Here is a 25,077-nt window from a genome sequence, read left to right as displayed (position 1 = left end):
AGATACCAGAAGACAGAAAATGCGGCAGGAGGGGTGTGGTATAATTACCCGACAGTCGGGATTCCGACAGTCATTACTCAGACGTCGGAATCCCGACTGCACAGCATGGGGAGCGCAATGAAGCCCCTTGTGGGCTCGCTGCGCTCGCCACGCTGCGGGCACGCTGCGCTCGCCACCTATTTTATTCTCCCTCTATGGTGGTCGTGGACCCCCACGAGGGAGCAGTCAGGTTTCCGACGTCGGAGTATTGACTGTCGGAATCCCGACTGTCGGGGAGCCGTCCGGCACCCGGCAGGAGCTGGATGTGGCATTGTAATTCGTGGCCATGCAATGCTGCAATTTGAAAAGGTAGCGGGTACACATACACCACAATATACTACAAATAAATATTGTCATCAAGCTCCCAGGCTGACCACTTAACTCGGAAAGTAGAAACTCAGAGAGGCTGGTCTACTCTCTCAGCAATCCAGGAGAATTTGGATGTCAGGGACATCCGGGGTGCTTTTTTTTGTAGACATCTCTGACCCCCCTTCTCCCTCTGAAAACTTAAAAAACACACTGCACCTGTGTCCTGTGCATGTGCTATAATCCAGAGCTATTTTTATGGCGTTGGTGGCATATTTCTGGTGAGGACTTCAGAAACATGGTGTCAGTACTATATTTCCTAGGATATTGCCACAGTAATAGTACATTTTATATCAGTTATAAGTGCAAAGTGTGCACCCATTATAAGTATGCCCCACTGTCAGAAGTCTCTCAGATGTACAGGCAGAATAGGCAGCTCGGAGAACTGGATCAAAAGTTTTCTCCAATTAAGAAAAGTTTGACATTTCTTAACATTTTACTTTACTATGTGGAGAAAGTTTGTTTCAAGTTCTCCAAGTGACGAGGAGTTTTTTACATTTATATCTCATTTTACGATTTTAACAATTTCTTAGGTCTCTTCCAAACTGTAAAATTGGGTTTTGCCTGTATATTATAATTAAACTTTAAGGTACGATAACATCAGGTGGCGAAAAGCTTCTCCACTAGCAAGTTTTGATCATACAATGTTAAAAGCATAATTAGTACTAATTAGCAGCTATCGCACATTTTTTAATTGATTCCAATGAGCTCTGCTACCAGAAGACATTTTTAATCGCTGTATGGTGCAATGATCTCCTTCAGTCACCCGGTGTTGCAATTTAATCTCCCCAATAACATGACCCTTGGGGATTTAATCTTATCTATAAGTTTAATGGGATATGTGATTAATCCTTGATCTGAAAACATAAAACAAAGTGTTAGCTAAAACAGAGCAGAAAATGCTCATTTTGGAAGAGAGAATTCAGCAAACACTTTTCTTGTTTGATTGATTCATATGAACCAATTAGTCAGTTTTAATTGCACTATGTTTTATTGAAAGACCAGTAACTAGAAATGATTATTTCAATTTGATGCTCACTTCAAAAATATTTCACTTATATCTTACTAAAATGGCTGAATTACTATGCTGGGTAAACCGCCTGTATCATGTCCAGCTTTTATATACAACAAGGTAAAAGACCAAAGGGCAGCACAGATAGCGAGGTCATGGGTTTGATTACCACCATGGCCCGAACTGTACTGCGAGACTTTAAAAATCACCCCCACATGATTGCACACAAAATGGATTCGCAGCAGCAGCCCCCGGTGGCTGGTGGCAGTCAGGACTGCATTACTTGCCTGCCACTGCTGGTCTCCAGCCCGCAAGCCAACATGGGGGGGTTACCACTGTGGCGGACTGACCTACGGTCCTGGCACGGCTCCATTAAAGTCAGCCCCAGGCCCCCTCCTATAGAAATCAGGGTGCACAGTGTGCACGCCCACTCCGTCCCACCTGCCACCCGCCCACTCGCCGGCCTGGTCTCCATCACCTCCCCATGTTCATTCTAGGTCTAGCAGCAGCTGGTAAAAACAGCTCATATCAGGCGCACCTGACCTATAGTCACCCGGTGTGGCTTGGGTCACCCTCTCTACCCCCATCATTCTAGGTGGAGGAAGATTGCTTTTCAAAATTAACCACCTGGGCAATGAACATGTATCCCTGCCCCACCCTGGAAATAAGCATGCAAGGCTCATTGGCAATAAGCATGTAACGAGCATATAAATCCCCTTGGCAAGAAGCATGTAACCCCCCTCACTTGACAACAAGCATATAACTCCCCCCTGACAATGAGAATGTAACTCCCTAGCAAGGAGCATGTAATTCCCCCTAGCAATGAGTATGTAACTCCCCCTAGCAATAAGCATGTAATTCCCCATAGCAACAAGCATGTAATCTCCCATGGCAATGAGCATGAAACCCCTTTGGCATCGAGCATGAAGCCTCTGGCATTGAAAAAGAAACTCACACGTGTGTAAGTCGCACTTATGTGGCATTGGGGCAGATGTATTAATCCTTAACAACAGATAAATGCAAGGGTGATAAAGAGATATAAACTTCCAGCCAATCTCTAACTGCCATGATACAGGCTGTGTTTGAAAAAAGTCAGTAAGGAACTGATTGGCTAGACATTTATCTCTCTTTATCACCCTTTCATTTATCTCTTGTTAAGGCTTAAAACATATGCCCCATTATATGTAATGGGCATCATGGTGTGTGGCATCATGTGTAATGGGCATTACAGTGCAGGGCATAATCTGAAGTGGGCATTATGGTGTGGGACATAATGTGTAATGGGCGTTACCATGTGGGACAGTTTTAGTACCACTCAAGGCTGGATTAAGGTGGAGGAGGGCAAAGAGGGTCAGTAACCCTGCCCCCCCCCCCCTCCAGCTAGGGGCCCCCTGTGGTTGGCATGTATTTAAAAAAAATGGTACTTGTGGAGTATCACGGCGCCCACGACCTGCATCGTATGCAGATCGTATGCTAAAAATCGCATCGCATCGCATGCGATTAAATCGCATGCGATGCGATGCGATCGCACCCAATTTTGCACTGAAATGCATCAGAATGCATTGAAATGTGTATTAAACTTGTGAAATGCCCCCAAATGCCATTTTCATAGTGCACCACCCCCCACTATCAACGTCAACCCGAAGCGTGGCGAGCGCAGCGAGCCCGCGAGGGGCGGCGGTACGCGTCCTACGACCTTTTCATACCCCCACTATCCACGTCGGCGTGTAGTTGAGAATAGAATAGTGTGGCGAGCGCAGCGAGCCACCGAGCCCGAAGCGTGGCGAGCGCAGCGAGCCCCGCGAGGGGACGCGGATACCATCACAGCTATACGCGTCCCCTCGCGGGCTTCACAGGTATCCGCTGCGCTCGCCACGCTTCGGGCTCGGTGGCTCGCTGCGCTCGCCACACTATTCTATTCTCAACTCCACGCCGACGTGGATAGTGGGGGTATGAAAAGGTCGTAGGACGCGTACCGCCGCCCCTCGCAGGCTCGCTGCGCTCGCCACGCTTCGGGTTGACGTTGATAGTGGGGGTGGTGCACTATGAAAAATGGCATTTGGGGGCATTTCACTACTTTAATACACATTTCAATGCATTCTGATGCATTTCTGTGCAAAATCGGGTGCCATCGCATCGCATCGCATCGGATGCCATCGTATGGCATCCGATGCGATTGCATACGATTTTTGAGCTAAAATGCTCAAAAATCGGTAAAACATCGTATCACATCGTATGCCATCGTATGCCACTACATATGGCATACGATGCCATGCGATGGCATACGATTTTTGAGCAAAAATGCTCAAAAATCGGTAAAACATCGCATCGCATCGTATGCCATCGTATGCCACTACATATGGCATACGATGGCATACGATGGGAGCCGTGATACTCCACAAGTACCAAAAAAATATTTATTTATTTTTAACTAAAGGTTTTGTGCATGGTAGTTGGGTAGTGCTGCAGCTTTACCTAACTTCCAATGTGACAATGATTAATGGTGCTGAGCATCGGGAGCCAAGGCACACAGACTGCACAAATGTGCAGTGCATTACTGGGAGTTGACTAAGTCCCATGACACTTTGCGTAAGAGGGCAGAGGCTGAGAGGTTTGTGCTGAGCTCTGATTGGTGAAGCTCATCACATGCTTCTCAAGCCCATGGAGGACAATAGTAGCAGCCCCATCATGGGAGTGTTTTTAATCAGAGGCAGCACTGTGCCTGTGAGGTCTCCTACAGTCCTACAGAGTATGGTACAGAGGGAAAAACACAGGCTTCTCATGTGGTATGTATGTATGTATATATATATATATATATATATATATATATATATATATATATATATATATATATACTTTTAAATATTAAATATGCTATTACTGATGCCTGTCCTTGTGTTTCCCTCCTATATCCCTATAGATTGTAAGCTTGCAGCAGGGCCCTCTAACCTCCAACTCTGTCTGTTGTTGCCCAGTTTGTTTTATCACTGTCTACTATTGTAAAGCACAACGGAATCTGCTGCGCTATATAAGAAACTCTAAATAAATATATATTAATATTCCACAAATAAGTCCGGCACTTCTCACCGCCACCCGCTCCACTGAAGCTGCCTTGACCTGGGTGCCCATCTGCCCAGAGTGAGCCTCTGGTAGGTATATACAAATTAATAATGCACGACACTCCAGGTGCTTAAAGAGTACAATTCGTACTGCAAGTCAACGGCGTTTCGGGCTGAGGCCCGTCATCCGGACAATAACCTGATTATCTTTTGGAATTTTGTCAGTATTTTTAAGAAGTCTATTTGGGATTACAATCCAACAAAGCCTTATTCAGATGGATCCCCATACAGCTTTGGGCTCAACATCCCAGCAAGATATAAATATGGGACTGGTAACCTCACCTCTGGGTGAGACATTTAGCTTCTCACAATCACAGATTGAGGACATCTTGGCCCATGAAGCTGCTGATCTTCCTAGCTCGGCCCCAAATATGGAGGACTTGTTCCATCAGTTATATAAATTTAAAAAAAGGGAGATCGACTTCAAATTGCACAGTGTGTCCCTGGCGAAATACTTTAAGGAATGTGAGATCCCGTGGGGATTCCGGGTCTGGAATACCCCAACAATTAGGAGAACCAAAAATGGGTCGCAATATTAAATAAAGTTTGACCTTATGATTCTTGTGGTGGAAGAGGCCAACAGGGAACTATTGGTAAACAGGTCCAAAATATCATAATTTCAATCTGTGCACGGGGATGTACTGAGCCACATAAAAAATATTAAAGGGATACAATACAATAAATGTGATCAATATCAAAGAGATCTGCTTAAATTTAAAAACAATAAAAAACAATAAAAAAATGGCGGTCGACCAAGACTACGAGGATAATTGTATTTACCAATGGCTTTATGGGGTAACCCTTCCCAAAATGATCGCTCTACATATAGAAATTGAAGACCCTGGCATAAGAAGGGCATACAATCAGACCCTGACGAGACGAGCAGCGACAGCAATTTCGTCATCTCTGAAATGGATGAAGTGAGTGGCCCCAGTAGTATCCCTTTAGGAGGACGCAATAATACAAAAGGCGCTCGGCCACCCATAGAGGGGGTCAAAATAAGAGAATTCAGAGAAGTCAGAAAAGCAGTGTCGGTGGCGGCGACCAAGTTGAAGATCTAATCTTTACTTTGTCTGATAGAGTATTGTCTTCAGACGAAAGGAAGGTGTTGAATCTGGGTTTGAGCTTTGTACCACCTAATCGGCACAACGAGTTTAACTGCAAACTTAGCATTCATAAGTTTTCCAGAAAGCTTCGGTTGAAGGAGCACTATAAGCACAGCCCTATACAAGAATCAGATATGATCTTTACACCTTTCCTCTGTTGGAAATCCAGATCGAATTTTGATCCAATTTCCACTAATGGGTCGTTCTCATGGTTAATGGACGATTCGGTTGACCGTTACTTGGCCACCCCACATACAATATGTCCTAATTTGTCCAAAAGGGAGTCTGTAGCCCTCCAAGCATTTGAATCAGATGATGGATGGTAAACGGTTTCCCATTAGACATTATTTATCCTGTACATCAAATTTTGTCATATATATTATCTTTTGCCCCTGTTCCTTGATCTATGTCGGCAAGACCGAACGACAATTCAAGGAGAGAATGGCCTTGCATCGCTCAGCCATCCGGGCGGCATTGAAAAAAGGTACGAGTGAGCAACCTGTTGCACGCCATTTTGCACAGGCCAAACATTCATTGGCCTCTGTAAGATATATGATTATTGATCAGGTCCCGCCACCTCTACGAGGGGGTGACCGGGGTAGAAAATTGCTCCAACTTGAATCGAGATGGATACACAAGTTAGATTCATTGGCCCCCAAGGGGCTCAACGAACAGTTGGGCCTCCGGTGTTTTTTATAAATGCCAGTTAGGGGTGATGGTGGGACAGTGCGTCGACACTGTACAATGCAATGGGACAACCATAAATGCTCATATATATATGTACTGAGGTCCTATTATAATGTTGTATTTTGGAGCTAATAATTACATATAGATAATACCCCATATGCCCTATCGCTTACTTGTGGGCAAAACTTGTTGTTGTTTTAGAATTATGAATGACGGAATCAGCAGAGCAAAAACCTTTTTGACTTAGTCAAAAAAAATTCCTTCCTTACACAAAAAAATAATCTTTTTTATATAAAAAATTTTTTTCATTATATTTGTTTAGATAGTCATATATATAATGTTTGTGCCTATAAATATGCATAAACTAGTTCACTTTAGTATTAAAAATATTGATAGCACTTTATGATGTCCATTTAACACATATTTTAGATACCATTGGCACTTAATGTACTGATGTTTTAATAACTATATATAGAATGAGCACTGTTTTAGAGCTGTATATGTATTTATGTCCCGCAAAATGTTGTCTTTTATTCCACCATGATTTGTGTCAGTTTTTTCACATTTGCAGTGTTAGTCTCAGCGGGCACGAATATTTTCTTCTTTTTTTCCAACCATATATATACATACTTTTATACATATATGTTTTCCAATAGTATTCAGTTCACCCCTTGCTGTTCGCTATGGTTATTTGATTTCCCTTTTTTTTCACATAGAACACCTAGCATCGTGTTGCCACGGCAACCGTCTTACTCACAGTGACGTCACTGACAGGCGCCGAGATCGTGCGCCCGGAAGTGCCCGCTGCTGCTGCACGCCAGTGTGGATCTGCTGCACATATAAGGTGAGTGTATTCACTTGTTTTTCATGTAAGCTGGTTTGAAAAAAGCCGATAAAGGCTGAAACGTTACCACAGAGCTGGCCGTTGTGTGAGTTATTTCAGTCCCCAGTGCCGCAGACGAACGCACTTGATTATATTTGGTCCGGCGCGCTGGACCCTGCTGAAGGCACGGGGCTTATACTTGACAAGGAGCTGAGTGCCGACTACCCGTATGTTTGGACATATATATATATATATATGTCTATATATATATAGACATATATATATATATATATATATATATATATATGTCTATATATATATATATATATATATATATATATATATGTATATGTCTATATATATATATATATATATATATATATATATATATATATATATAGTCCTCTGTAAACCGCACTCCTCAATCATTCATATGTGGGGTGCCATCCAAAGGTACCCAAGCTTATGGGTCCTCATATATCAATTCCTCTCGCTGGCGGCACTCGCTTGCAAAAAAATATTCACTGGGTCATCCAATAATATCGACGTTTCGAAGCTTTATTACATCTGCTTCTTCATCAGGACATAAAAAACATTATACAAATACAGCACATTTATACATACCACCAATTGTGTCCATCCCATCACCAGCTCCGGTTTTCGCGCCAGAGACCAGGCGGGTGACGTCATCGGCACGCGCCGGCGCATCCACCCGACTGTCAGAGACGCGTTACCAGGGCAACAAGTACACAGCGCCTAAGTTCCGTACATCGGACTCAATGCGCTGACATATAAACAACCCAACAATATACATGCAAGAAAAAATATAACAGGCAGTCTATGCGCTGACACAATGGACTCGGTTGTATTAGACTGCCTGTTATATTTTTTCTTGCATGTATATTGTTGGGTTGTTTATATGTCAGCGCATTGAGTCCGATGTACGGAACTTAGGCGCTGTGTACTTGTTGCCCTGGTAACGCGTCTCTGACAGTCGGGTGGATGCGCCGGCGCGTGCCGATGACGTCACCCGCCTGGTCTCTGGCGCGAAAACCGGAGCTGGTGATGGGATGGACACAATTGGTGGTATGTATAAATGTGCTGTATTTGTATAATGTTTTTTATGTCCTGATGAAGAAGCAGATGTAATAAAGCTTCGAAACGTCGATATTATTGGATGACCCAGTGAATATTTTTTTGCAAGCGAGTGCCGCCAGCGAGAGGAATTGATATATATATATATATATATATATATATAGATAGATAGATAGATAGATAGATAGTAGGAAACAGAGTGTGCCCCTAACATAAGATTCCACCACCAAAGCCGATATAAAGAACCATAATGCAAAACACTGTTCAACAGTTTTAATACAAATTTATATAAAAAATACAAGATAAAAGCATTTTTTTCATCCGTATGGAGTCAATTCGGTTCAACAAGTACAAGGAATAAACCCAACGCGTTTCATCGTAAACGACTTCCTCAGGGGTAACATTCCATAAGCTTATAACACATAAGTGTAAATGTTGACTCCAAATGTCAACCTCTCAGGGACAAAATATAAAATCAAAAACTGGATCCTTTGGAGATCCTTATAGGTAAATGCACACCAGCATCAATTTCCATAGGGGTCCTTATTAAAAATCCCAGATTTTGAAGGGATTCAGACACAATCCTCAGAACTTTTCAGCAGGTAGAAAACATAAACCAGACTGCAGGTTATATATGTATATATGGGGTAATGCCTGGCACTCCTCTCTGATCTCAGGAACTTGCTGGGGTGCCTCCTGCAATTGCATAATATACTGACAAGTAGGCGGTAGCCAATTAGAAATATTTCGCCAGCACAGCGCTGCTCAGAATAGGCATTCTGGAACTATTTATCCAGTTGCCAATAGCAGAGAACTATATTGATGAACACACCTGGCTTCAATACAATGCCGGAAGCCATGCGCCCCACATATGCGACTCAGAAGCCGATATTTCCGGAAGCTATGCGCTCCACATATGCGGCTCAAAAGCCGACACTTCCGGATCCCGAACTTCCGGTGACGCCAGAAGCGCGGCTTACTCGCGGAGAACGCTGCGTCCACGTGCTGGTCATTCTCATTAGTGTGCTGGGTATAAATGCCGGGCCCGGGCAGTATCAGTTAGCTGCTGCTCTCCTCACCATGGGGTTTATGCCTTCTGCATCGTTGATTGCTGCTGTATTTACCTGAACAAGTAATGTAAACTATCTTTATCTCTGCTTTGCTGTACATGCTATTGGTGTTTGCACTAGTACCCTTTGCAAGGTTACTGAATGCTATATTCATACGTTTTTAGGCTCCTTGATAAAGGTCCACTATTTATGGACCGAAACGTCGGGGCACATATGTGGGCTTATTGTACCTGTTTTTCATATTGAGCATTACTGGATTTAATAAAACCCTAATTGGATTTTATAACAGGGACTGAGTTTTCTGTTATAAAGGCGAGTGCCTGACATTCCCCACTTGATAAGTGGTGAATACACCCTGGACTATACATATATATATATATATATATATATATATATATATATATATGAGAGAGAGAGAATGAGAGACTAGAGCAGTACTCACGATGAAATAAAGCTGACATTATGCAGGGGTTAGATTTCTGATTTGACTCCGTTATCAAGACTACAAACCAGCAAAGTGAAAAATGTACAACATACCTATATACCGTGGTTGCGTCCTTCCTCCTCTTGGCAGCAAGCAGCCGGCGTGTATTCGTCTCTGAGCTGCTTCTGGGTACAGCCTACTTTCACTTGAGCACCTTGACAAAGGGGTCTCCGTACCCCGAAACGTTGGTTGTTGTCTCACCACATTAAACCTTTGAAAGTTTCCCTGGAATGCCGCCCATTCCTGTTCAACTGTATATATAGATAGATATAATATTACCCCCCCTGCAGTGGTCTATTGACCAAGTTTATACTGCCTTTACTCTATGTTTTGACAGAGTAATATTCTCCCATGCAATTTCCAACATATATATCAACATAACCAAAAGACACAAGTAATTGTGGGTGTGCATTTCAAGACCCCCCCCCCTCCCCCATGGAGACATAATTTACCAATATGGCATACAAAGAACATTGCTATATATTATAGACAAATATACTTCACAGAGACCTCCATATTTTTACTCCATTTTTATTTCTATAAATAAATATTATTACCAATAAGTTTACGGTTTACATAAAAATAAAAAGGGTATTTGAGTAAAGAAGAAGGACAAAGAAAAAGAATGCCAATCTTGATAAATATCTGTAATGCACACAGCACTTCCATCAACTTTAAGGGGGGGATTATCCCGTGGCTAATTGCCGGCACAAATCCTTGCGGCGTGAGGAAAGGCAACTCAATTAAATAGCCTAAAATAAAAAGGTATGGAAAGTATGTAAATCAATGTATTTATACAGTACCTGTATATCGTGTGACCCAATTTTGCATATATATATTTTTTTTAATGCTGCCTTTACCTTGTGGCACTATGAGCTCTATGAGCTTTACCAGTTCAGTCCGACTGCGGGGACTCGCACAGGGGTAATTCACCACTAGTTGAATACTTCCGGCATGGCAATTGAATATGCCCCCAAGTCGGGAGGCTCCTGGGTTTTACGAGCCTCCCACTGCCCCACAAAGCTTCCTGGTCCTCCCGTTTTTGTGGCCCCTTCGGAAAGGTGGGGGGTGGGGTCTGCAGGGGAGACATTACAGGCGCCACTGCAGGGTTGTGCGTAGTGGTGACCGTCTTGCTGTGCATGCTGCCAGTGGATTGTCAGGAGGAGCTGGCTGCCATGAGTAGGCTGCAGTGAGGCTGGCCTGCCCACCACACTGAGCGTGGGCTCCATGCATCAGCCCAGTCCAGCCCTGTTCCTCTCCCTGCTGAGTGCTGCCTCCCCCCACCACACTGCCCAGAGCCTGCTCCCTTTGAGGGAGGGAGACTGTGTGCAATAGACAATAGACTTTGGTGCCATGTACTAGGTGTTATATGGGGGAGGGGGGGGGGCTATGTATAATGTACTATGGTGCTGTGTGTACTGTGTGTAATATGGGGGTCTGTGTATAATGTAATATGGTGTTTTGTGTACTGGATATAATAGGGTGGGGTATAGTGTGTCGACAGTCAGGATTCTGAAAGTCATTAGTCCGATGTCAGAATCCCAACTGCCGGGACTCGCTGCGCTTGCCACCTATTTTATTCTCTCTCCACATGGGAGAATAGTCGGGATCCCGACTGTTGGGGTTTTAACAGTCGGGATTCAGACATCGGTGTAATGACTGTCAGAATCCCGAATGTCTTGAGGTCATCAGGCATCCATGCCATATGGGGTGGGGGTGATGGCTGTGTCTAATGTAATATTTTGCTGTGTGTACTGTGTGTAAAATGAGGGGGGAGGACCAGCCTTAAATACTATATGTAATATACACACACATTCAAACACACAATCGTACACCAGTGTACATAGATTTTCCGTTTGTCTTTTCTCACAAATGTATATGGTACATTAATATATTGTGCACCTATATTATTACTCTAATGTTAATATTAATAATATTACTCCCTCTTTTAATCTTTTTTTGCTGCTTTTAGTAGCTTTCACCTACCATTGCAGGACACACCCCTGAATGGCAATAAAAAGGTGTTGCTTGACACGCCCTTTGGGTGGAGCTTGACACCCCCGTCCAAATGCACGCTGCATTCTACTGACACCTGTAATCTTCCTGAAACGGTTTTTCAAAAGTAGGCAAGTACATTATGCCCCAGGTTGTTATGTAACATTTTATACTCACATCATTTGTGATACTTAATCCAAGTGTAGAAAATAATTGTATATTACATATTTGACCTAAATCTCTCATCCTAATCATATACAGTAAAGAATATTTTCCGCTTCTATTTGTGCATCAGTTTGGTAAAAACAGTCAGGCAATTTTATTCCTTTGATTAATCCCTAGCAGAATAATATTTAGTGTATACGTCATGTGCTGACAGGTCTTTACTAGTGAAGCATATAATGTACTAGTACATTCATTAAAGAGAAGAAAGGGCTTAACCGCACTGGCTGAGGTCGCTCCGATCAATGTTAATTTGCGTCCTGCGGCTCAGGCGGCCATGGTGGACTGATTTTATGGATTTGGATAATGACTTATGACCTCAAGACCACTGAGGAAACTCAATTTATCACAATTTGCCTATGTACATCAACATTTAAAGTGCGCCTATCTCCTGCTCAGGGGAGAGGCAGCCATTTTGTGCACTGATCCAGTCATTTCACCGGTGACTACTTCACTTCATTGCAGCCTATATTTTTATACTGTATGCAGTAGAAATTGTTCTAATAGATGAGTACTGTAATGACACCTAAGAACGATGACTAGACTGAACTAATGTTTTTAGTTATTATGACAGGTCTTTAAACAAATATTATAATAATAAGTGATTATTATAGTGCTATTGCTCCACTATAGATTATTCTCCACTGTCAAACCGTAATGTAGGTGTCCTAAGGCGAGCTCAGGGAGGACAGAAACCTCCCGTGGAGCAGAAGGGCTATCATTAGTGATAGAGCAGTACACAGTGGAGACTGTATATTGTTTATGAGCGGTATACAGAACATACCATTGTATGCTATGCATACAAATCAATAGACAATATGCTGTGAGCCAGCCTTTCATTTCCTGGGGAAATATTATCTCCTGTAAATCTTCCAACCTTATCTGCCTTAGGTCAAAGGGACAGCTGGATTCATACATTCAGTATAATGACCCCATTTATGAGAGCCTGATTCTGTTATAGAGAATGATGCTGTTCATGGACTCATTTTTAAGAAACGATGGAAGGAGAGGTTCACCTCTAAGCGATAACTACAACATCAGAACACTAAGGGCGATGGCACTTTGTGATCTCTGACTGATAATATTCCCACACATCCATATGTTTGTACAGGAGAGATGCGGTGCTGATGTATTTTAGTGGTCTGTGCACAGCTCAGCTATGTGAGAAACTTAACATTATAATATATACTGTATGTCTATTTTTACTTTGTATTTGTCTAATGTAATATTAGATTATGAGTCTGTACAAATATAAGGCGTCTATACATTTATTGCATTTGTACCTTCACAAAACCTTAAGCTAGTTTATCTAAAAATAAAACACACTGACACAATAACGACTTGGACATCATAGCCATAGAACTTCTGAAAGAGGAAGTAGCTCCTGCCTATATACCCCTCTCCTAAGCTCATGCCCCATTTCTCCCTCATAGTCATAGGCTACCAGAAAAAAACTGCAACCAAACTTGAGACAACTAGCAGTCATCAACTTCTACTGCAAACACAAAAATGTAATCCTCTTTACTACGCTCTGGCTAAGCAGCCCTCATTTAATTTTCTTGTTTTAGGACTTTTTATCATTTTACTATCAGTTTGTTTAGAGCTCGGCAGTCAATTCAATTGCTATTGTATTGTTCCCCCATAATACAATTAATTTAACCCCCTCAGGGTTTTTCTGTCAGTCTAGCACACATGTGAAAATCCCAACAGTATAATTGGGAAACATGGTCTAGTGGCAAAAGATTAAAGTGACATCATTGTGGTGTATGACATCATCAGAGGTGTGACCAGGTGAAGCGAGCACCAAAATGACGTCCTAGCAGGGATTTTAGAAGGCACAACTCAAAGTCAGGCAGATACTTGATTAAAATCCATCATGGCTATATCCAAGCACAATACTGAAGTCTGCACACACTGGAAAAATCATGATCTGCGATATATTTGGAAGCCATTTGCAGCATGCATGATGGATGGTCACTTGACTTAGCCTGCCTATGGTGTGGCAGGGGCTTTATCTGTGTTTGTCTTTATATAAAGACATGGGCTGTGGCCCTAAGCTATTTTGTTCCAGTCACACCTTCCTCCGTTTAAATTTACTTGGTTGGTGACTGATTGTTGGCTATACCCAATAATTTATCTTGGGTTTTCTCATTTTGTTGATTTTGTTGACTGGTAGTTGACTGTAGAACACTAATGTGGAAAGAGCAGGAAGCCAAAATAACATAACATAGCCATTGCCTTACAATGTTATCTCACTTAACTCCACACTTGCCTCCGAGAGGAAACAGCTAGGCTGCCTGCAGATGTAGCCACGCCCACTTTGTCTACCTATTGCAGTCTGGTTGCAATGCGATCTGCACCGCATCGTGTCAAAGCGATGCCCAACATGGCTAGTGTGGCGTTTGGCATTGCTGAGTGTAATTCTTACGTTCTTCCACCAGATGTCCAATAACTACTTTACCATCTTGTAAATACAGTATGCTACGTAGTCAATCATTCACAGCCCGCCACCATGTTGTACAATAATTATGCTAAGTAGACTCTCATTCAGCCCCAGGGTCTCCGCGGGGAAAGGTATTCCGATCTTAGCTCTGTAAGCACGGGCTAAGCTCAGCAAACAACTCAGGCTGAAATTGTGTCTATGTATCATAAAAATTAATAAATTCAAAATGGTGGCGCACAAATCTACTAGACTTACTGTAACTGCATTTACTGTACATTAGATACAGGTTTTAATACAATGCATACTCATACACAGCAGCTAATTTGCCTCAGGTGTCATTGAGCTGACCGGCTTGCAGTACAGAAGCCCTGGGAGGAGGGAACCGTGCAGGATCATCATCCTAGCGCTGTCCCTTGCTTTACAATGCCCATATTACGACATTGTAAAGTGGGTGGCAGGGCTAAGATGCTATAATTGTATTTATATTTAATATACATCAGCTAAACTTTTATAGAAAATATAGGGCGAAATGTAATAGGGTGTGATTTTTGGACGAGTTCATATGTAATGAGATGCGAATTAGCGGCAAAAAATGTGATTTGCCGCGATTTCGGGCGATTTTTAGTCATGAAAATGTGCGCATTTTCAGTCATGAAAATGTGCGCATTTTCATAAATGCGATTTTGTGCAAAAAAAAAAGTTTAAAAAAAAACGGCGTGGGGTCCCCCCTCCTAAGCATAACCAGCCCCGGGCTCATTGAGCCGGACCTGGTTCCAAAAATACGGGGGGACAAAAAGCATAGGGGTCCCCCGTATTTCTGAAACCAGCCCCGGACTCTTGGACCGGTCCTGGTTCCAAAAATACGGGGGACAAAAAATCTGGGGGTCCCCCGTATTTTGAAACCAGCACCGGGCTCCAACAGCCCACGGTGTCATGCCACAGCCGGGGGACACTTTTTATACAAGGTCCCCCGGCCAAAACATGAGCACCGTGGCTGGTCAGCCTTGGACGGGGTACCTGGAGGAGTGGGGACCCCCCCAATAAAGGGGTCCCCCCCCCCAGGCTTCACCCGTCCAGGGCTGAAGCCCGGGGCTGTCACCGGCGTCCGTGGCCAGTGGACGCCGGCCTGATAGGGTTAAATCGATCATACATATCATTACATTGCTTTATACCGGAGAACTACAAGTGCCAGCAGACCTCCCCCGCATGCTGGGACTTGGAGAACCACAAGTCCCAGCATGCGGGGCATTAATGGGCCCGCTGGGACTTGTAGTCCACCTGTAAAAAGAATGTTTATAAAAAACACACACAGAGAGAAGTACAAGTTTATTACACACACACACCTCACTTTTACACCAGCGTTACTTACCATTCCTGGATCCAGCGCTGGTCTGGCTGCTTTACAGCCGGCTCCCCCCGCACTGACAGGCAGCGGGGAGAACCGGCTTTCTCCGTTGCCTCTAACAGCTTCTGTAGCGCTGTCCGAGTGCTACAGAGGCTGAGAGCGCGATTGGCTGAGCTATGCGTCTCCATGGAGACGCATAGCTCAGACAATCAGGACTGAGCTATGCATTCCCATGGAGACGTATCGGCCAATCGCGCACTCAGCCTCTGTAGCGCTGGAAATGAGGGGTAGCTTTATTAAGCTCTGTGAATTGATAAAGTGCCTGGTTTTTATCACCGGCAAATCAGCTCCTACCTTTTATTTTTCAAACCAAGGGCAGGATGTTCAAACATCCACAGCCCAGCTCCGCCCCCCTTCGCCGCTCATCGCATACATAATTATCGCATATGCTCTAACATATGCGATAATTATGGCAAAGGACAGCTCTTGCGTTAAGAGCTGTCCTTTGCGGTGAGAGTGAGCGGGTCCCACCGGGACCCGGTGGCTCTCCCCTCCCTCCCTTACCCGGCGCTGCTGCGCCGGGCTCTCCTCCTACCTAGTGCAGGAAAGAGGAGGTCACAGGTCCGGGCAGCACAGCTCTGTGCTGTCCGAACACAGGTGAAGGGGGGTCAGTGCGGGGCGGCGGGGTTCGGTGCGGGGTGGCGGTGGGTCGGTGCAGGGCGGCGGTGGGTCGCCTTAGAAGCCCATACGCTTCTATCGGGGCATAGCCAGATTTTTCTGGCTATGCCCCCCGTCGCGGTAACCCGGTGGGGGATGCTTAGAGCATCCCAAGATGCTGTAAAAACCCTGATAACTGGGTTTTTACCGCATTTTTAGTTTAGAGAATCTCCCCCCAAGCCTGTAACTTCACAGTTAGGATCTGATTGGCCGGTGATAAAGACCGGACACTTTATCACTTCACCAAGCTTAATAAATCTGCCCCTCAGAGTGGTGCTGTTACATCAGTAAACCGCCACCACTGATTAAGTAACTGGACTGTTCATAGTTTGAGTCATTTACTGGTGTGTGCCCACATAAGTGTGTCATAGTAGGTATTGCTTATAGGTTGGATTTAATGAGGCTGTGCATGAGGTGAGCAATGTTAATGCTTTTTTCCTTAGACAGCCAGTGAATGCATTTATATAACTATCTCCCAGTGGGGCCTCCCCAACAACCCACTCAGGCAGGAAATACTCTTGTCATTGAGAGGAGAAAGTGGTAAAAAATCCAAATACTATGAAGGCACTGTACACAAATGGCCTTTATTACTGCCAGTTGTTATTGCCATTTTTACTACCATTTAATATTAGTTTTGTTCTCTGTAGAAAGGACAAGCAATTTATCCTACATTATCGTCTCTCTGGGAGAAGATAGCTATCTAGCTGCTCATCTGCATTAAGGTAAAGGTCTGAGTTAGCAAGAGCTCTGGCATCATCTTCATGTCCGTGTCAGCCAATGCAGACGTCTGTAACAATTGAAAGGATTATTTCAGATATAACTTCAATTATTTCACTATAAGAGCACATTATAAACATTATTATTAACGGCAACTTACTCACATTAACACTTGCTCAACATAAATTGTGGCCAAATACAGTCATTTGTATAATATTTAATAATAATAATAATAATAATAATAATAATAATAATAGCTGGATGCCACCCTTTTAGTATGTGTCAGGAGCCAATCCCCTGACAAAATCTCACAACCTTCCTAGTAGTGTAAGCGATCAAAGGTTTTTTCAAAGACCAGGCTGTAGATAACTTGGCTGGGCCCGGTCACCATTCAAGGGTGCAGGCTTTTTTGCGGGAGGTGTGGCCATGCGACCTTTGAAAAAACCTAAAACAAAGTATTTGCAGCTCCGCATGCTGAAAAAAGGAAGGGGGGCATGATCCACTCAGCAACAGGCATATGCATGGAGGGAGGGAGATCAGTGTGATCGCACCCCCAGAGATAGAGAGGAGACTGCTGCTGCTGCCGGTCAGTGGTAGCAGCCTCCCTCACCAGAATGCAATCCAGCACACAGCAGCATGTGTTAGGCTGGGGATAGAGGCTGCTGGTGTGGCGGCCCCTCCATTAAGCCATAACTGGGACTTAGGGCCTGTCTGCTAGGCTGCGTATGTTCCCAGCCTAGCAGACAGGTAGACACCGCCTGCCGCCCAACCGAACACCCGCCCCCCTCGTCGCGTGAATCCCCGCATTTGCATGGGAGGAGATGTGTATGGATACACATCCCCTTGCATGTGTCCGCACAGGTGAAAAATCACCTGGCCCTTAGTACCTGCCCCCCTACACACACACACACACACACACACACACACACACACACGTGATCTAGGGAATATATGAAATACACTAATAATATACATATTTTGTTTAATAAAACATTAATAAACAACAGACAATGCATGCCACGCAGCGGGCCCGGTGCCTCGCTACGCTCGGCACACTCATTTATTCTCCCTCCAGGGGTGTCGTGGACACCCACGGAGGGAGAAAGTGTCGGCATTTCGGCGGTCGGGATTCCGGCGTCGGGATTCTGAACGCCGGGATGGTAACTGCATCCCTGCCAGACACCCTCTGCCTCCCCATGTTGCCCAGGAACCTACTCCACAGCCACCAGGTGAGCACCCCACGCCGCCCCCCGCGCCCCGCCTCCCACCACCCCCCCTCCCATGGTTCACGGCACCCACCCCGCGCCCCCCTCCAGTGATTCGCAGCAAAAAACCCGGCCCCCCCTCCCGCGATTCCTGGCAAATCCCCCCCATGCGAACCCCCCCTCCCACGATTCACGGCAAAACCCCCCACCCCCCCTCCCGCGATTCGCGGCAAATACCCCTCCGCGACCCCCCCCTCTTGCGATTCGCGGCACCCCCCCTGTGACCCCCCTCCTGCGATTCGCGGCGCCCCCTCCCACGATTCACGGTGACCCCCCCTCCCACGATTCACGGCACACCCACGCTACCTCCCACGATTCGTGGCACCCCCAGTGAACCCCCCTCCTTGTGATTTGTGGCAACCCCGCCCCCGTGACCCCCCTCCCGCGATTCGCGGCACCCACCCCTGCGACCCCCCCCCTCCCACAATTCGCGAGCACCCCCCGTGACCCCCCCTCCCGCGATTCACGGACACCAATGAAGTGCCACACTTATGTCAACATTTACATGTGTTGACCTTTCTGTGTTGATTTTTTCTTGTGGCGATTCGGCGCACCCCCCCGCGACCCCCCCTCCAGCGATTTGCGGCACCCACCCGCGACCCCCCCTCCCGCGATTCGTGGCACCCCCCGCAACCACCCTCCCACAATTCGCGGCAACCCCGCCCCCGTGACCCCCCCTCCAATGATTTGCGGCAACCCGCCCCCGCGACCCCCCCTCCCACGATTTGCTGCAAACTCCCGCGATTCGCGGCACCCCCCACGATCACCCCTCCCGCTATTCGCTGCACCCCCCCCCCCGCACGGCCCCCCTCCCGTGATTGGCGGACCCCCCCCCCCCGCGCGCGATTCACGGCCCCCAGGAATAAATGGCACAAGCAAAACACTGACATGGCTAGGGTAGGCAATGAAAAAGGTTGACATGAGTTTTTGAAGATTTATTTTTCATTTTTTGAATGTTTTCATATTCATTCTAATGTGTCGACATGGACACCAATGAAGTGCCACACTTATGTCAACATTTACATGTGTTGACCTTTCTGTGTTTATTTTTTCTTGTGGCGATTCGCGGCACCCCCCGCGACCCCCCCTCCCGCGATTTGCGGCACCCCCCCCTCCCCGTGCCCCCCCTCCCGCAATTCGCGGCAGCCCCCCGCGACCCCCCCTCCCATGATTCACAGCAACCCCCGCCGCCGCGACCCCCCCTCCCACGATTCGCGGCAACCCACCATGCACCCCCCTCCCGCGATTCTGTTCTGTTCTGATATGGTTGCTTGGAGCAGCATGTGACCATACAATAAAGTTAAACCTAGTGGAGCAAGAACTTAAGTTGAGCCTCCGCAGGAGAACCCAAATTCATTGTGTACTTGTTCCCCAATAAGGAGGACCATGGGAGATTGCCTTCTTGGGCACAATGCCACCGGTCATGTCATACTCCAGGCACCTGCAGGGATAATACACCATGTTATGCTTTACAAAATAAGACTTTGTAAAGTCAAAATACTTTTAGTTCCACATGTCTGTCTTTATTGTCTGTGCACTCCTGCAGTTTTATGCTTTCATTTCCAGCATGCTGGTTACACATTATGTTCTGCCGGATTGTCCGTAATGCACTGTACTATCTCAACACCTTCAATCAGCAGCAGAATTCCCTTAGATTCATTCCGAAGTGTTCTCCGAAAATGTCATGACACTTACTCTGATAATTTTACTTTCTCGGGTCATAGGAACCATCTCTTCAGAATATACATGTATATATTTTAAATAATGAATTATGTCAAAGCGTCTCTTCTTTGATGTGCCCCTTACTTTCTAGATGGGGCCTCAGTAATAATTTAAACACAACTAAATGGATCTTCTGTGTCATTTCATTTCTTGTGGGCAGATGAACAGGATACAGTGCATTCAATATAACCTTTCACCTATTACGGAGTATTAGATTTCGCCTCTAGGGTGAAGCCATCTGGTTTACCAGTCTGAAAATAACCGTATTTATATCATATATTTTTTCCTCTGTGATACTCATGTTTCAAAGGGATGTTGTCAGGTAAGAAACTGTGATGTATTTAATCAGCAGTTTAAAGTAGACTAATATAGTGTTGACCCGAGGAACAGCTCCTATTAATAATTATTCCATTTCATTCAGCTTTTACAAAAAACATATCTGGACCAATTTTGCTGACAGATGATTTCATGCTCTGCTCAGCGTTATACTGCAGGACAGAGGTGGAGGAATTGGTTCTGAAGCAAGGAGACATTTCAGCTATTTGTGATTTGCACATTAATTTGCTGATACCTCTAAATTCACCTAAAATAGCTGCATGGTGTAAGGTGATTACAGCCCCTCTAGCGCTCATTCTGCCGGTATTTTTCTAGGGTAAAACGTCTGTGATTGCTGCTATTGGTGATTGGGACTTGTGCTGTGTCCTGGCCTCTGACTATTTTAATCTTCACTTTTATATTGGTTTCTGCACACCCGTGGCACATAGAAACAGTGCCAGATTTGTTTCTCTGTATTGCAAATGTCTTCAAATCCCCACATTTTGATTTAATTAAATACTGTAATAAATCATCTACCAGTCATTGCGTGCACACACACATATACAGATGGAGCTGGGCTCATCCTTGGCCGGCACTCGCCAGATCCCTTTCACTGGCGAGCACCGGTGATAGAGACTGGGACACGAGTGCGTCGCACGCGCTTCCCAGTATCACGGTGGCTGGGCAGCGTCTCCCTGCCCGTCTCCGCTTCAGGGAGAAGCTGCCCAGTTTGGGGGGGGGGGGGTTTGGGGTGGCGAGGGGGACCAGTGGCGACGGCGGGGGAAGCATCGGGGACTCCATTGCCACGGGGCGCGCGAGCATATCGTGCGCATGCGCCCCTGGCGGTAGCCGGCCGCTGGCAGGGGACAGCGGTAGAATCGCCATCCCCTGCAAGGATGAGCCTGGCTATATCTGTATAGTGGCAGGGACAGCATACTTCCACATGAGGGTAATGTGAAATATCCAGTCCAGTATTTAGAACAGCAGCCGCAGGGCTAAGGAGATCCATCCCAGGTTTTCCTAGGATGTATTGGGAATCTTTGGCTAATTAGTAGCACCTGGTGCTTCTTTTTACATGTGTGCACAAGACAGAAGGTTTGTGTTCCCGATGGCAGTTAGTGCCTTGGCAATAGACTTGCGGGGGTCCAGGGATTACGATAAGGATTCTCTGGAAGTATCTTTATTGTGAGAACTGCCATTGCTGTAATCTGAGAACTGCCATGCTGTAATTTAAGAAATGCCAATCTGTTATCCTGGAATGTGTTATACCTGCTGAGAATAAAGAACATACTTTAACCAGTGTACTGTGTGTGATTCCTTGTCACTAAACATATACATATCTTGAAACTGTAGAATTCAACTACTTTCTAAACTAATGAAAACCATGATCACTGTACAATATAACTGTATTTTTTGGAAGTCTGAAATGTTATTCTTTTATTGATTTCTCCTTGTATGTTGTAATTTCATAGAAAACCCCTGATGCAGTCTCTTGGGAGCCTTGCAGAGAACAGCTGAGGAAAAAAAATTAAGGCCTCATTTATTCCATGTTCTGTGGGGAGTGAAGGTTGATGGAAGAACATGTCCCCCACCCGAGGTCCCAGTTCCAGGGTGAACTGAAGAAGCCCCAAGGAGGAGGTATGGCTTCAGTATTGGAGGGGCATCGGCGTTGGCACAGAGAAGGCCCAACTCCGACCCCTAGGCCTCACTGACTCCTCCCCCGGCCTCACTGACTCCTCCCCACACATGCTTGCTCTCCCTCCAGCCGTGGCTCCAACCAGGGCCCCTGACAAGCTGCCCCCCTCCTCCCCCCTTAGCCCCACATCAGGACAGCCTCAGGATCCATCCATGCTGGCTGACTCCTTTGGGTGCTAAAGGGGAGATGGCCTGTTGAGTCCTTCCACTGCTGCCCTGTGAGTTGCAACGATCAAGAGGGTGCTGTCGATGGCTGTCTAGGATCTGTGTTGCTCAGCCAACTTTTTATGTTCCCTGTGTCTTCCCTGTCGTGTCCTTATCTGTAGTGTTTAATTGCTTTATTACCTATCTGGCTGTTGCAGCATCCAAGTGGCAACCCGCATGGCTACATAGGTGCTGCCAGCCCAGAAAATATATGTTCTCCTTGTCTCCCCATTACCGTGTCCTTCACCCTCCCCAGGGTATCTGTATGTATTAAATATAACTGTACTGTCAATATTTACTTGTTGGCACTGCAATGCAAATCTAATTCCTAGTATACACAAGTATCCCTTGCCAAAAAAAAGCTGATTCTGATTAAGGTGACTGCCAGGTGGTTGTGCCAATGTAACTTAGTGATGGAACCATTACTTTATGTACATTGTGATACAGCACCAGCTGGGCAGCCCAAAGCCAAAGTATCCTGCCCATGCCACAAGCAGTAGACCCTACATGCCAGTCATATAACCCTTGTTACATGCACATGGGCAGTATTATTATATATGCTTAGCAGCATTACAAGGGGAGCTACATGTGTATTAGCCTAAGGCAAACTGAACCTTTAATTAGGGCCTAATAGATATCCAACTTACAGTATGTGACTTTAAAAAATGATTGGTGTCTAACATTTTTCAGGTGTGTGGAGTGAAAACAATCAGTGTTTGCAGATTTGGTGACAGTGCCTCACAAAACAAAATGACATTAGACAACCAATTGTCAGAAACTGCTTGTGAAGTTGTATCAAGCAGGCGTCATGAAGATGAAAGATGGAACAGTAACATAATTCGATGCAACAACCATTCATCAGGCACATAGTAAATGTAAAATTGCCAGAGTAACCAATCACGTCAAGGAAGTAGAACTCCCCCTCTTCTGCCCATCTCAAGAAAATGTAATTATAAAGGAAACGTTCATTTATCATAGGCTAAGTGAAACCGACATGAAACCTGAAATGTCATCTTGGAACAAACATATACAGTAGTTTAATGTGAAAATTTCAGCCCACTTTGTAAAATGTCATTTTTTTACTGAATCGTGTTAACTTGTATCCACTCACAAGGTCGACATTTACACCGTCAACTTTTACAATGTTGACATGGTTGAACATGTCGACAGGCATTAAGTTGATATCGATGTCAATATCTGAAATGACATTCTCAGGATGCTACCTGCTGGGCTTAGCAGACACAGGCATAGATGTAGCAGATACAGGCACAGGGTTAGCAGGTATAGGGTAAGTATGCTTCCTGCTAGGCTTAGCAGGCACAGGTATGGATGTAGCAGATACAGGCACAGGGTTAGCAGGTATAGGGTAAGTATGCTACCTGCTGGGCTTAGCAGGCACAGGTATGGATGTAGCAGATACAGGCACAGGGTTAGCAGGTATAGGGTAAGTATGCTACCTGCTAGGCTTAGCAGGCACAGGTATGGATGTAGCAGATACAGGCACAGGGTTAGCAGGTATAGGGTAAGTATGCTACCTGCTAGGCTTAGCAGACACAGGTATAGATGTAGCAGATTTAGGCACAGAGGTAGCAGGCAGAGATACAGAGGAGGTAGTTATTGTCTCCCCATCATTGTCACAGACTCCATCCCAGAAGCATAGTCCCAATACTTCTTACCCATTATGTGTACTGGTCTTTGCTATCCAGTCTCTAAATAACCTGATACTGTATTTGCTGGCTGTGCTGCATCTGTATACCTCATTGCAGGAGATAGCACACCGGTGGCAGCGGCTACTGACCACTTTCGCCCACATGTTGAAGACCCGACGAGTGCTGACAACATGTGATGTCAGCCGCCTTGGGCAGGCATTAGCTCACTTGCGTTCCCAGGGGAAAGCCCAGCATTTCATGAGGACGCCCATAAAATGCTTGGCATTCTCCTGCTCAGGCCCGGAGTCCATCCGCCCCTGGTCATCCCTCCCCGTGGCCAACGGCCCGCCGAGTGTGTAACTCGCTTAAGCCATTCGCTGCAGGGGGTTTGCACATGTGCAGAAATGAGCAACAAACGATCCTGAATCAGCCCCACAGGTCACATGTCTGCTCCCATAGGAAAGAGAACATCCTGCAAACAGTGATGCAGGCCCACCACATTACCTCCATGAAGGCTAGAAGCAAGTCAAGTCACGTTTATTATTATTGGCAATAAACAAGCTCTTTAATGACAAAATGACAGTTTACATAGAGTATTGCCCAGTACACCCCAGGACGATGGTACTCGTGAGCGATTTGTCACGGGAATGTACGACCCGCTCACGAGCAGACGGCGCCACCGACCAGCCGCTAAAATGCCCCTAATGTGATCGCGATCCGATCGCGACCCCCACCCACTACAATGGTCGTTTCTGAGCCGGTAGGATCTCAGAAAAGACTAACCAACCCGCGTGGCCGCGCATCGGATCGCAATCTCATCAAAAGGGCAGCAAAATGGCCCAAAACACGTCCGATTTACATACAATCGGTCAAGATTGTATCTAAATTGGCTAATTTTGGGCCATATCGTCCTGGTGTGTAAGAACAGTATCCATATATAAACACACATAATGCCCCCCCCCCCCCCTCCACGGCAAAGAACATGTC

This window comes from Crinia signifera, chromosome 7 (assembly GCF_055691185.1).
Source record: "Crinia signifera chromosome 7, ASM5569118v1, whole genome shotgun sequence".
Taxonomy (NCBI): domain Eukaryota; kingdom Metazoa; phylum Chordata; class Amphibia; order Anura; family Myobatrachidae; genus Crinia; species Crinia signifera.
Note: the sequence above shows the minus strand (reverse complement) of the source record.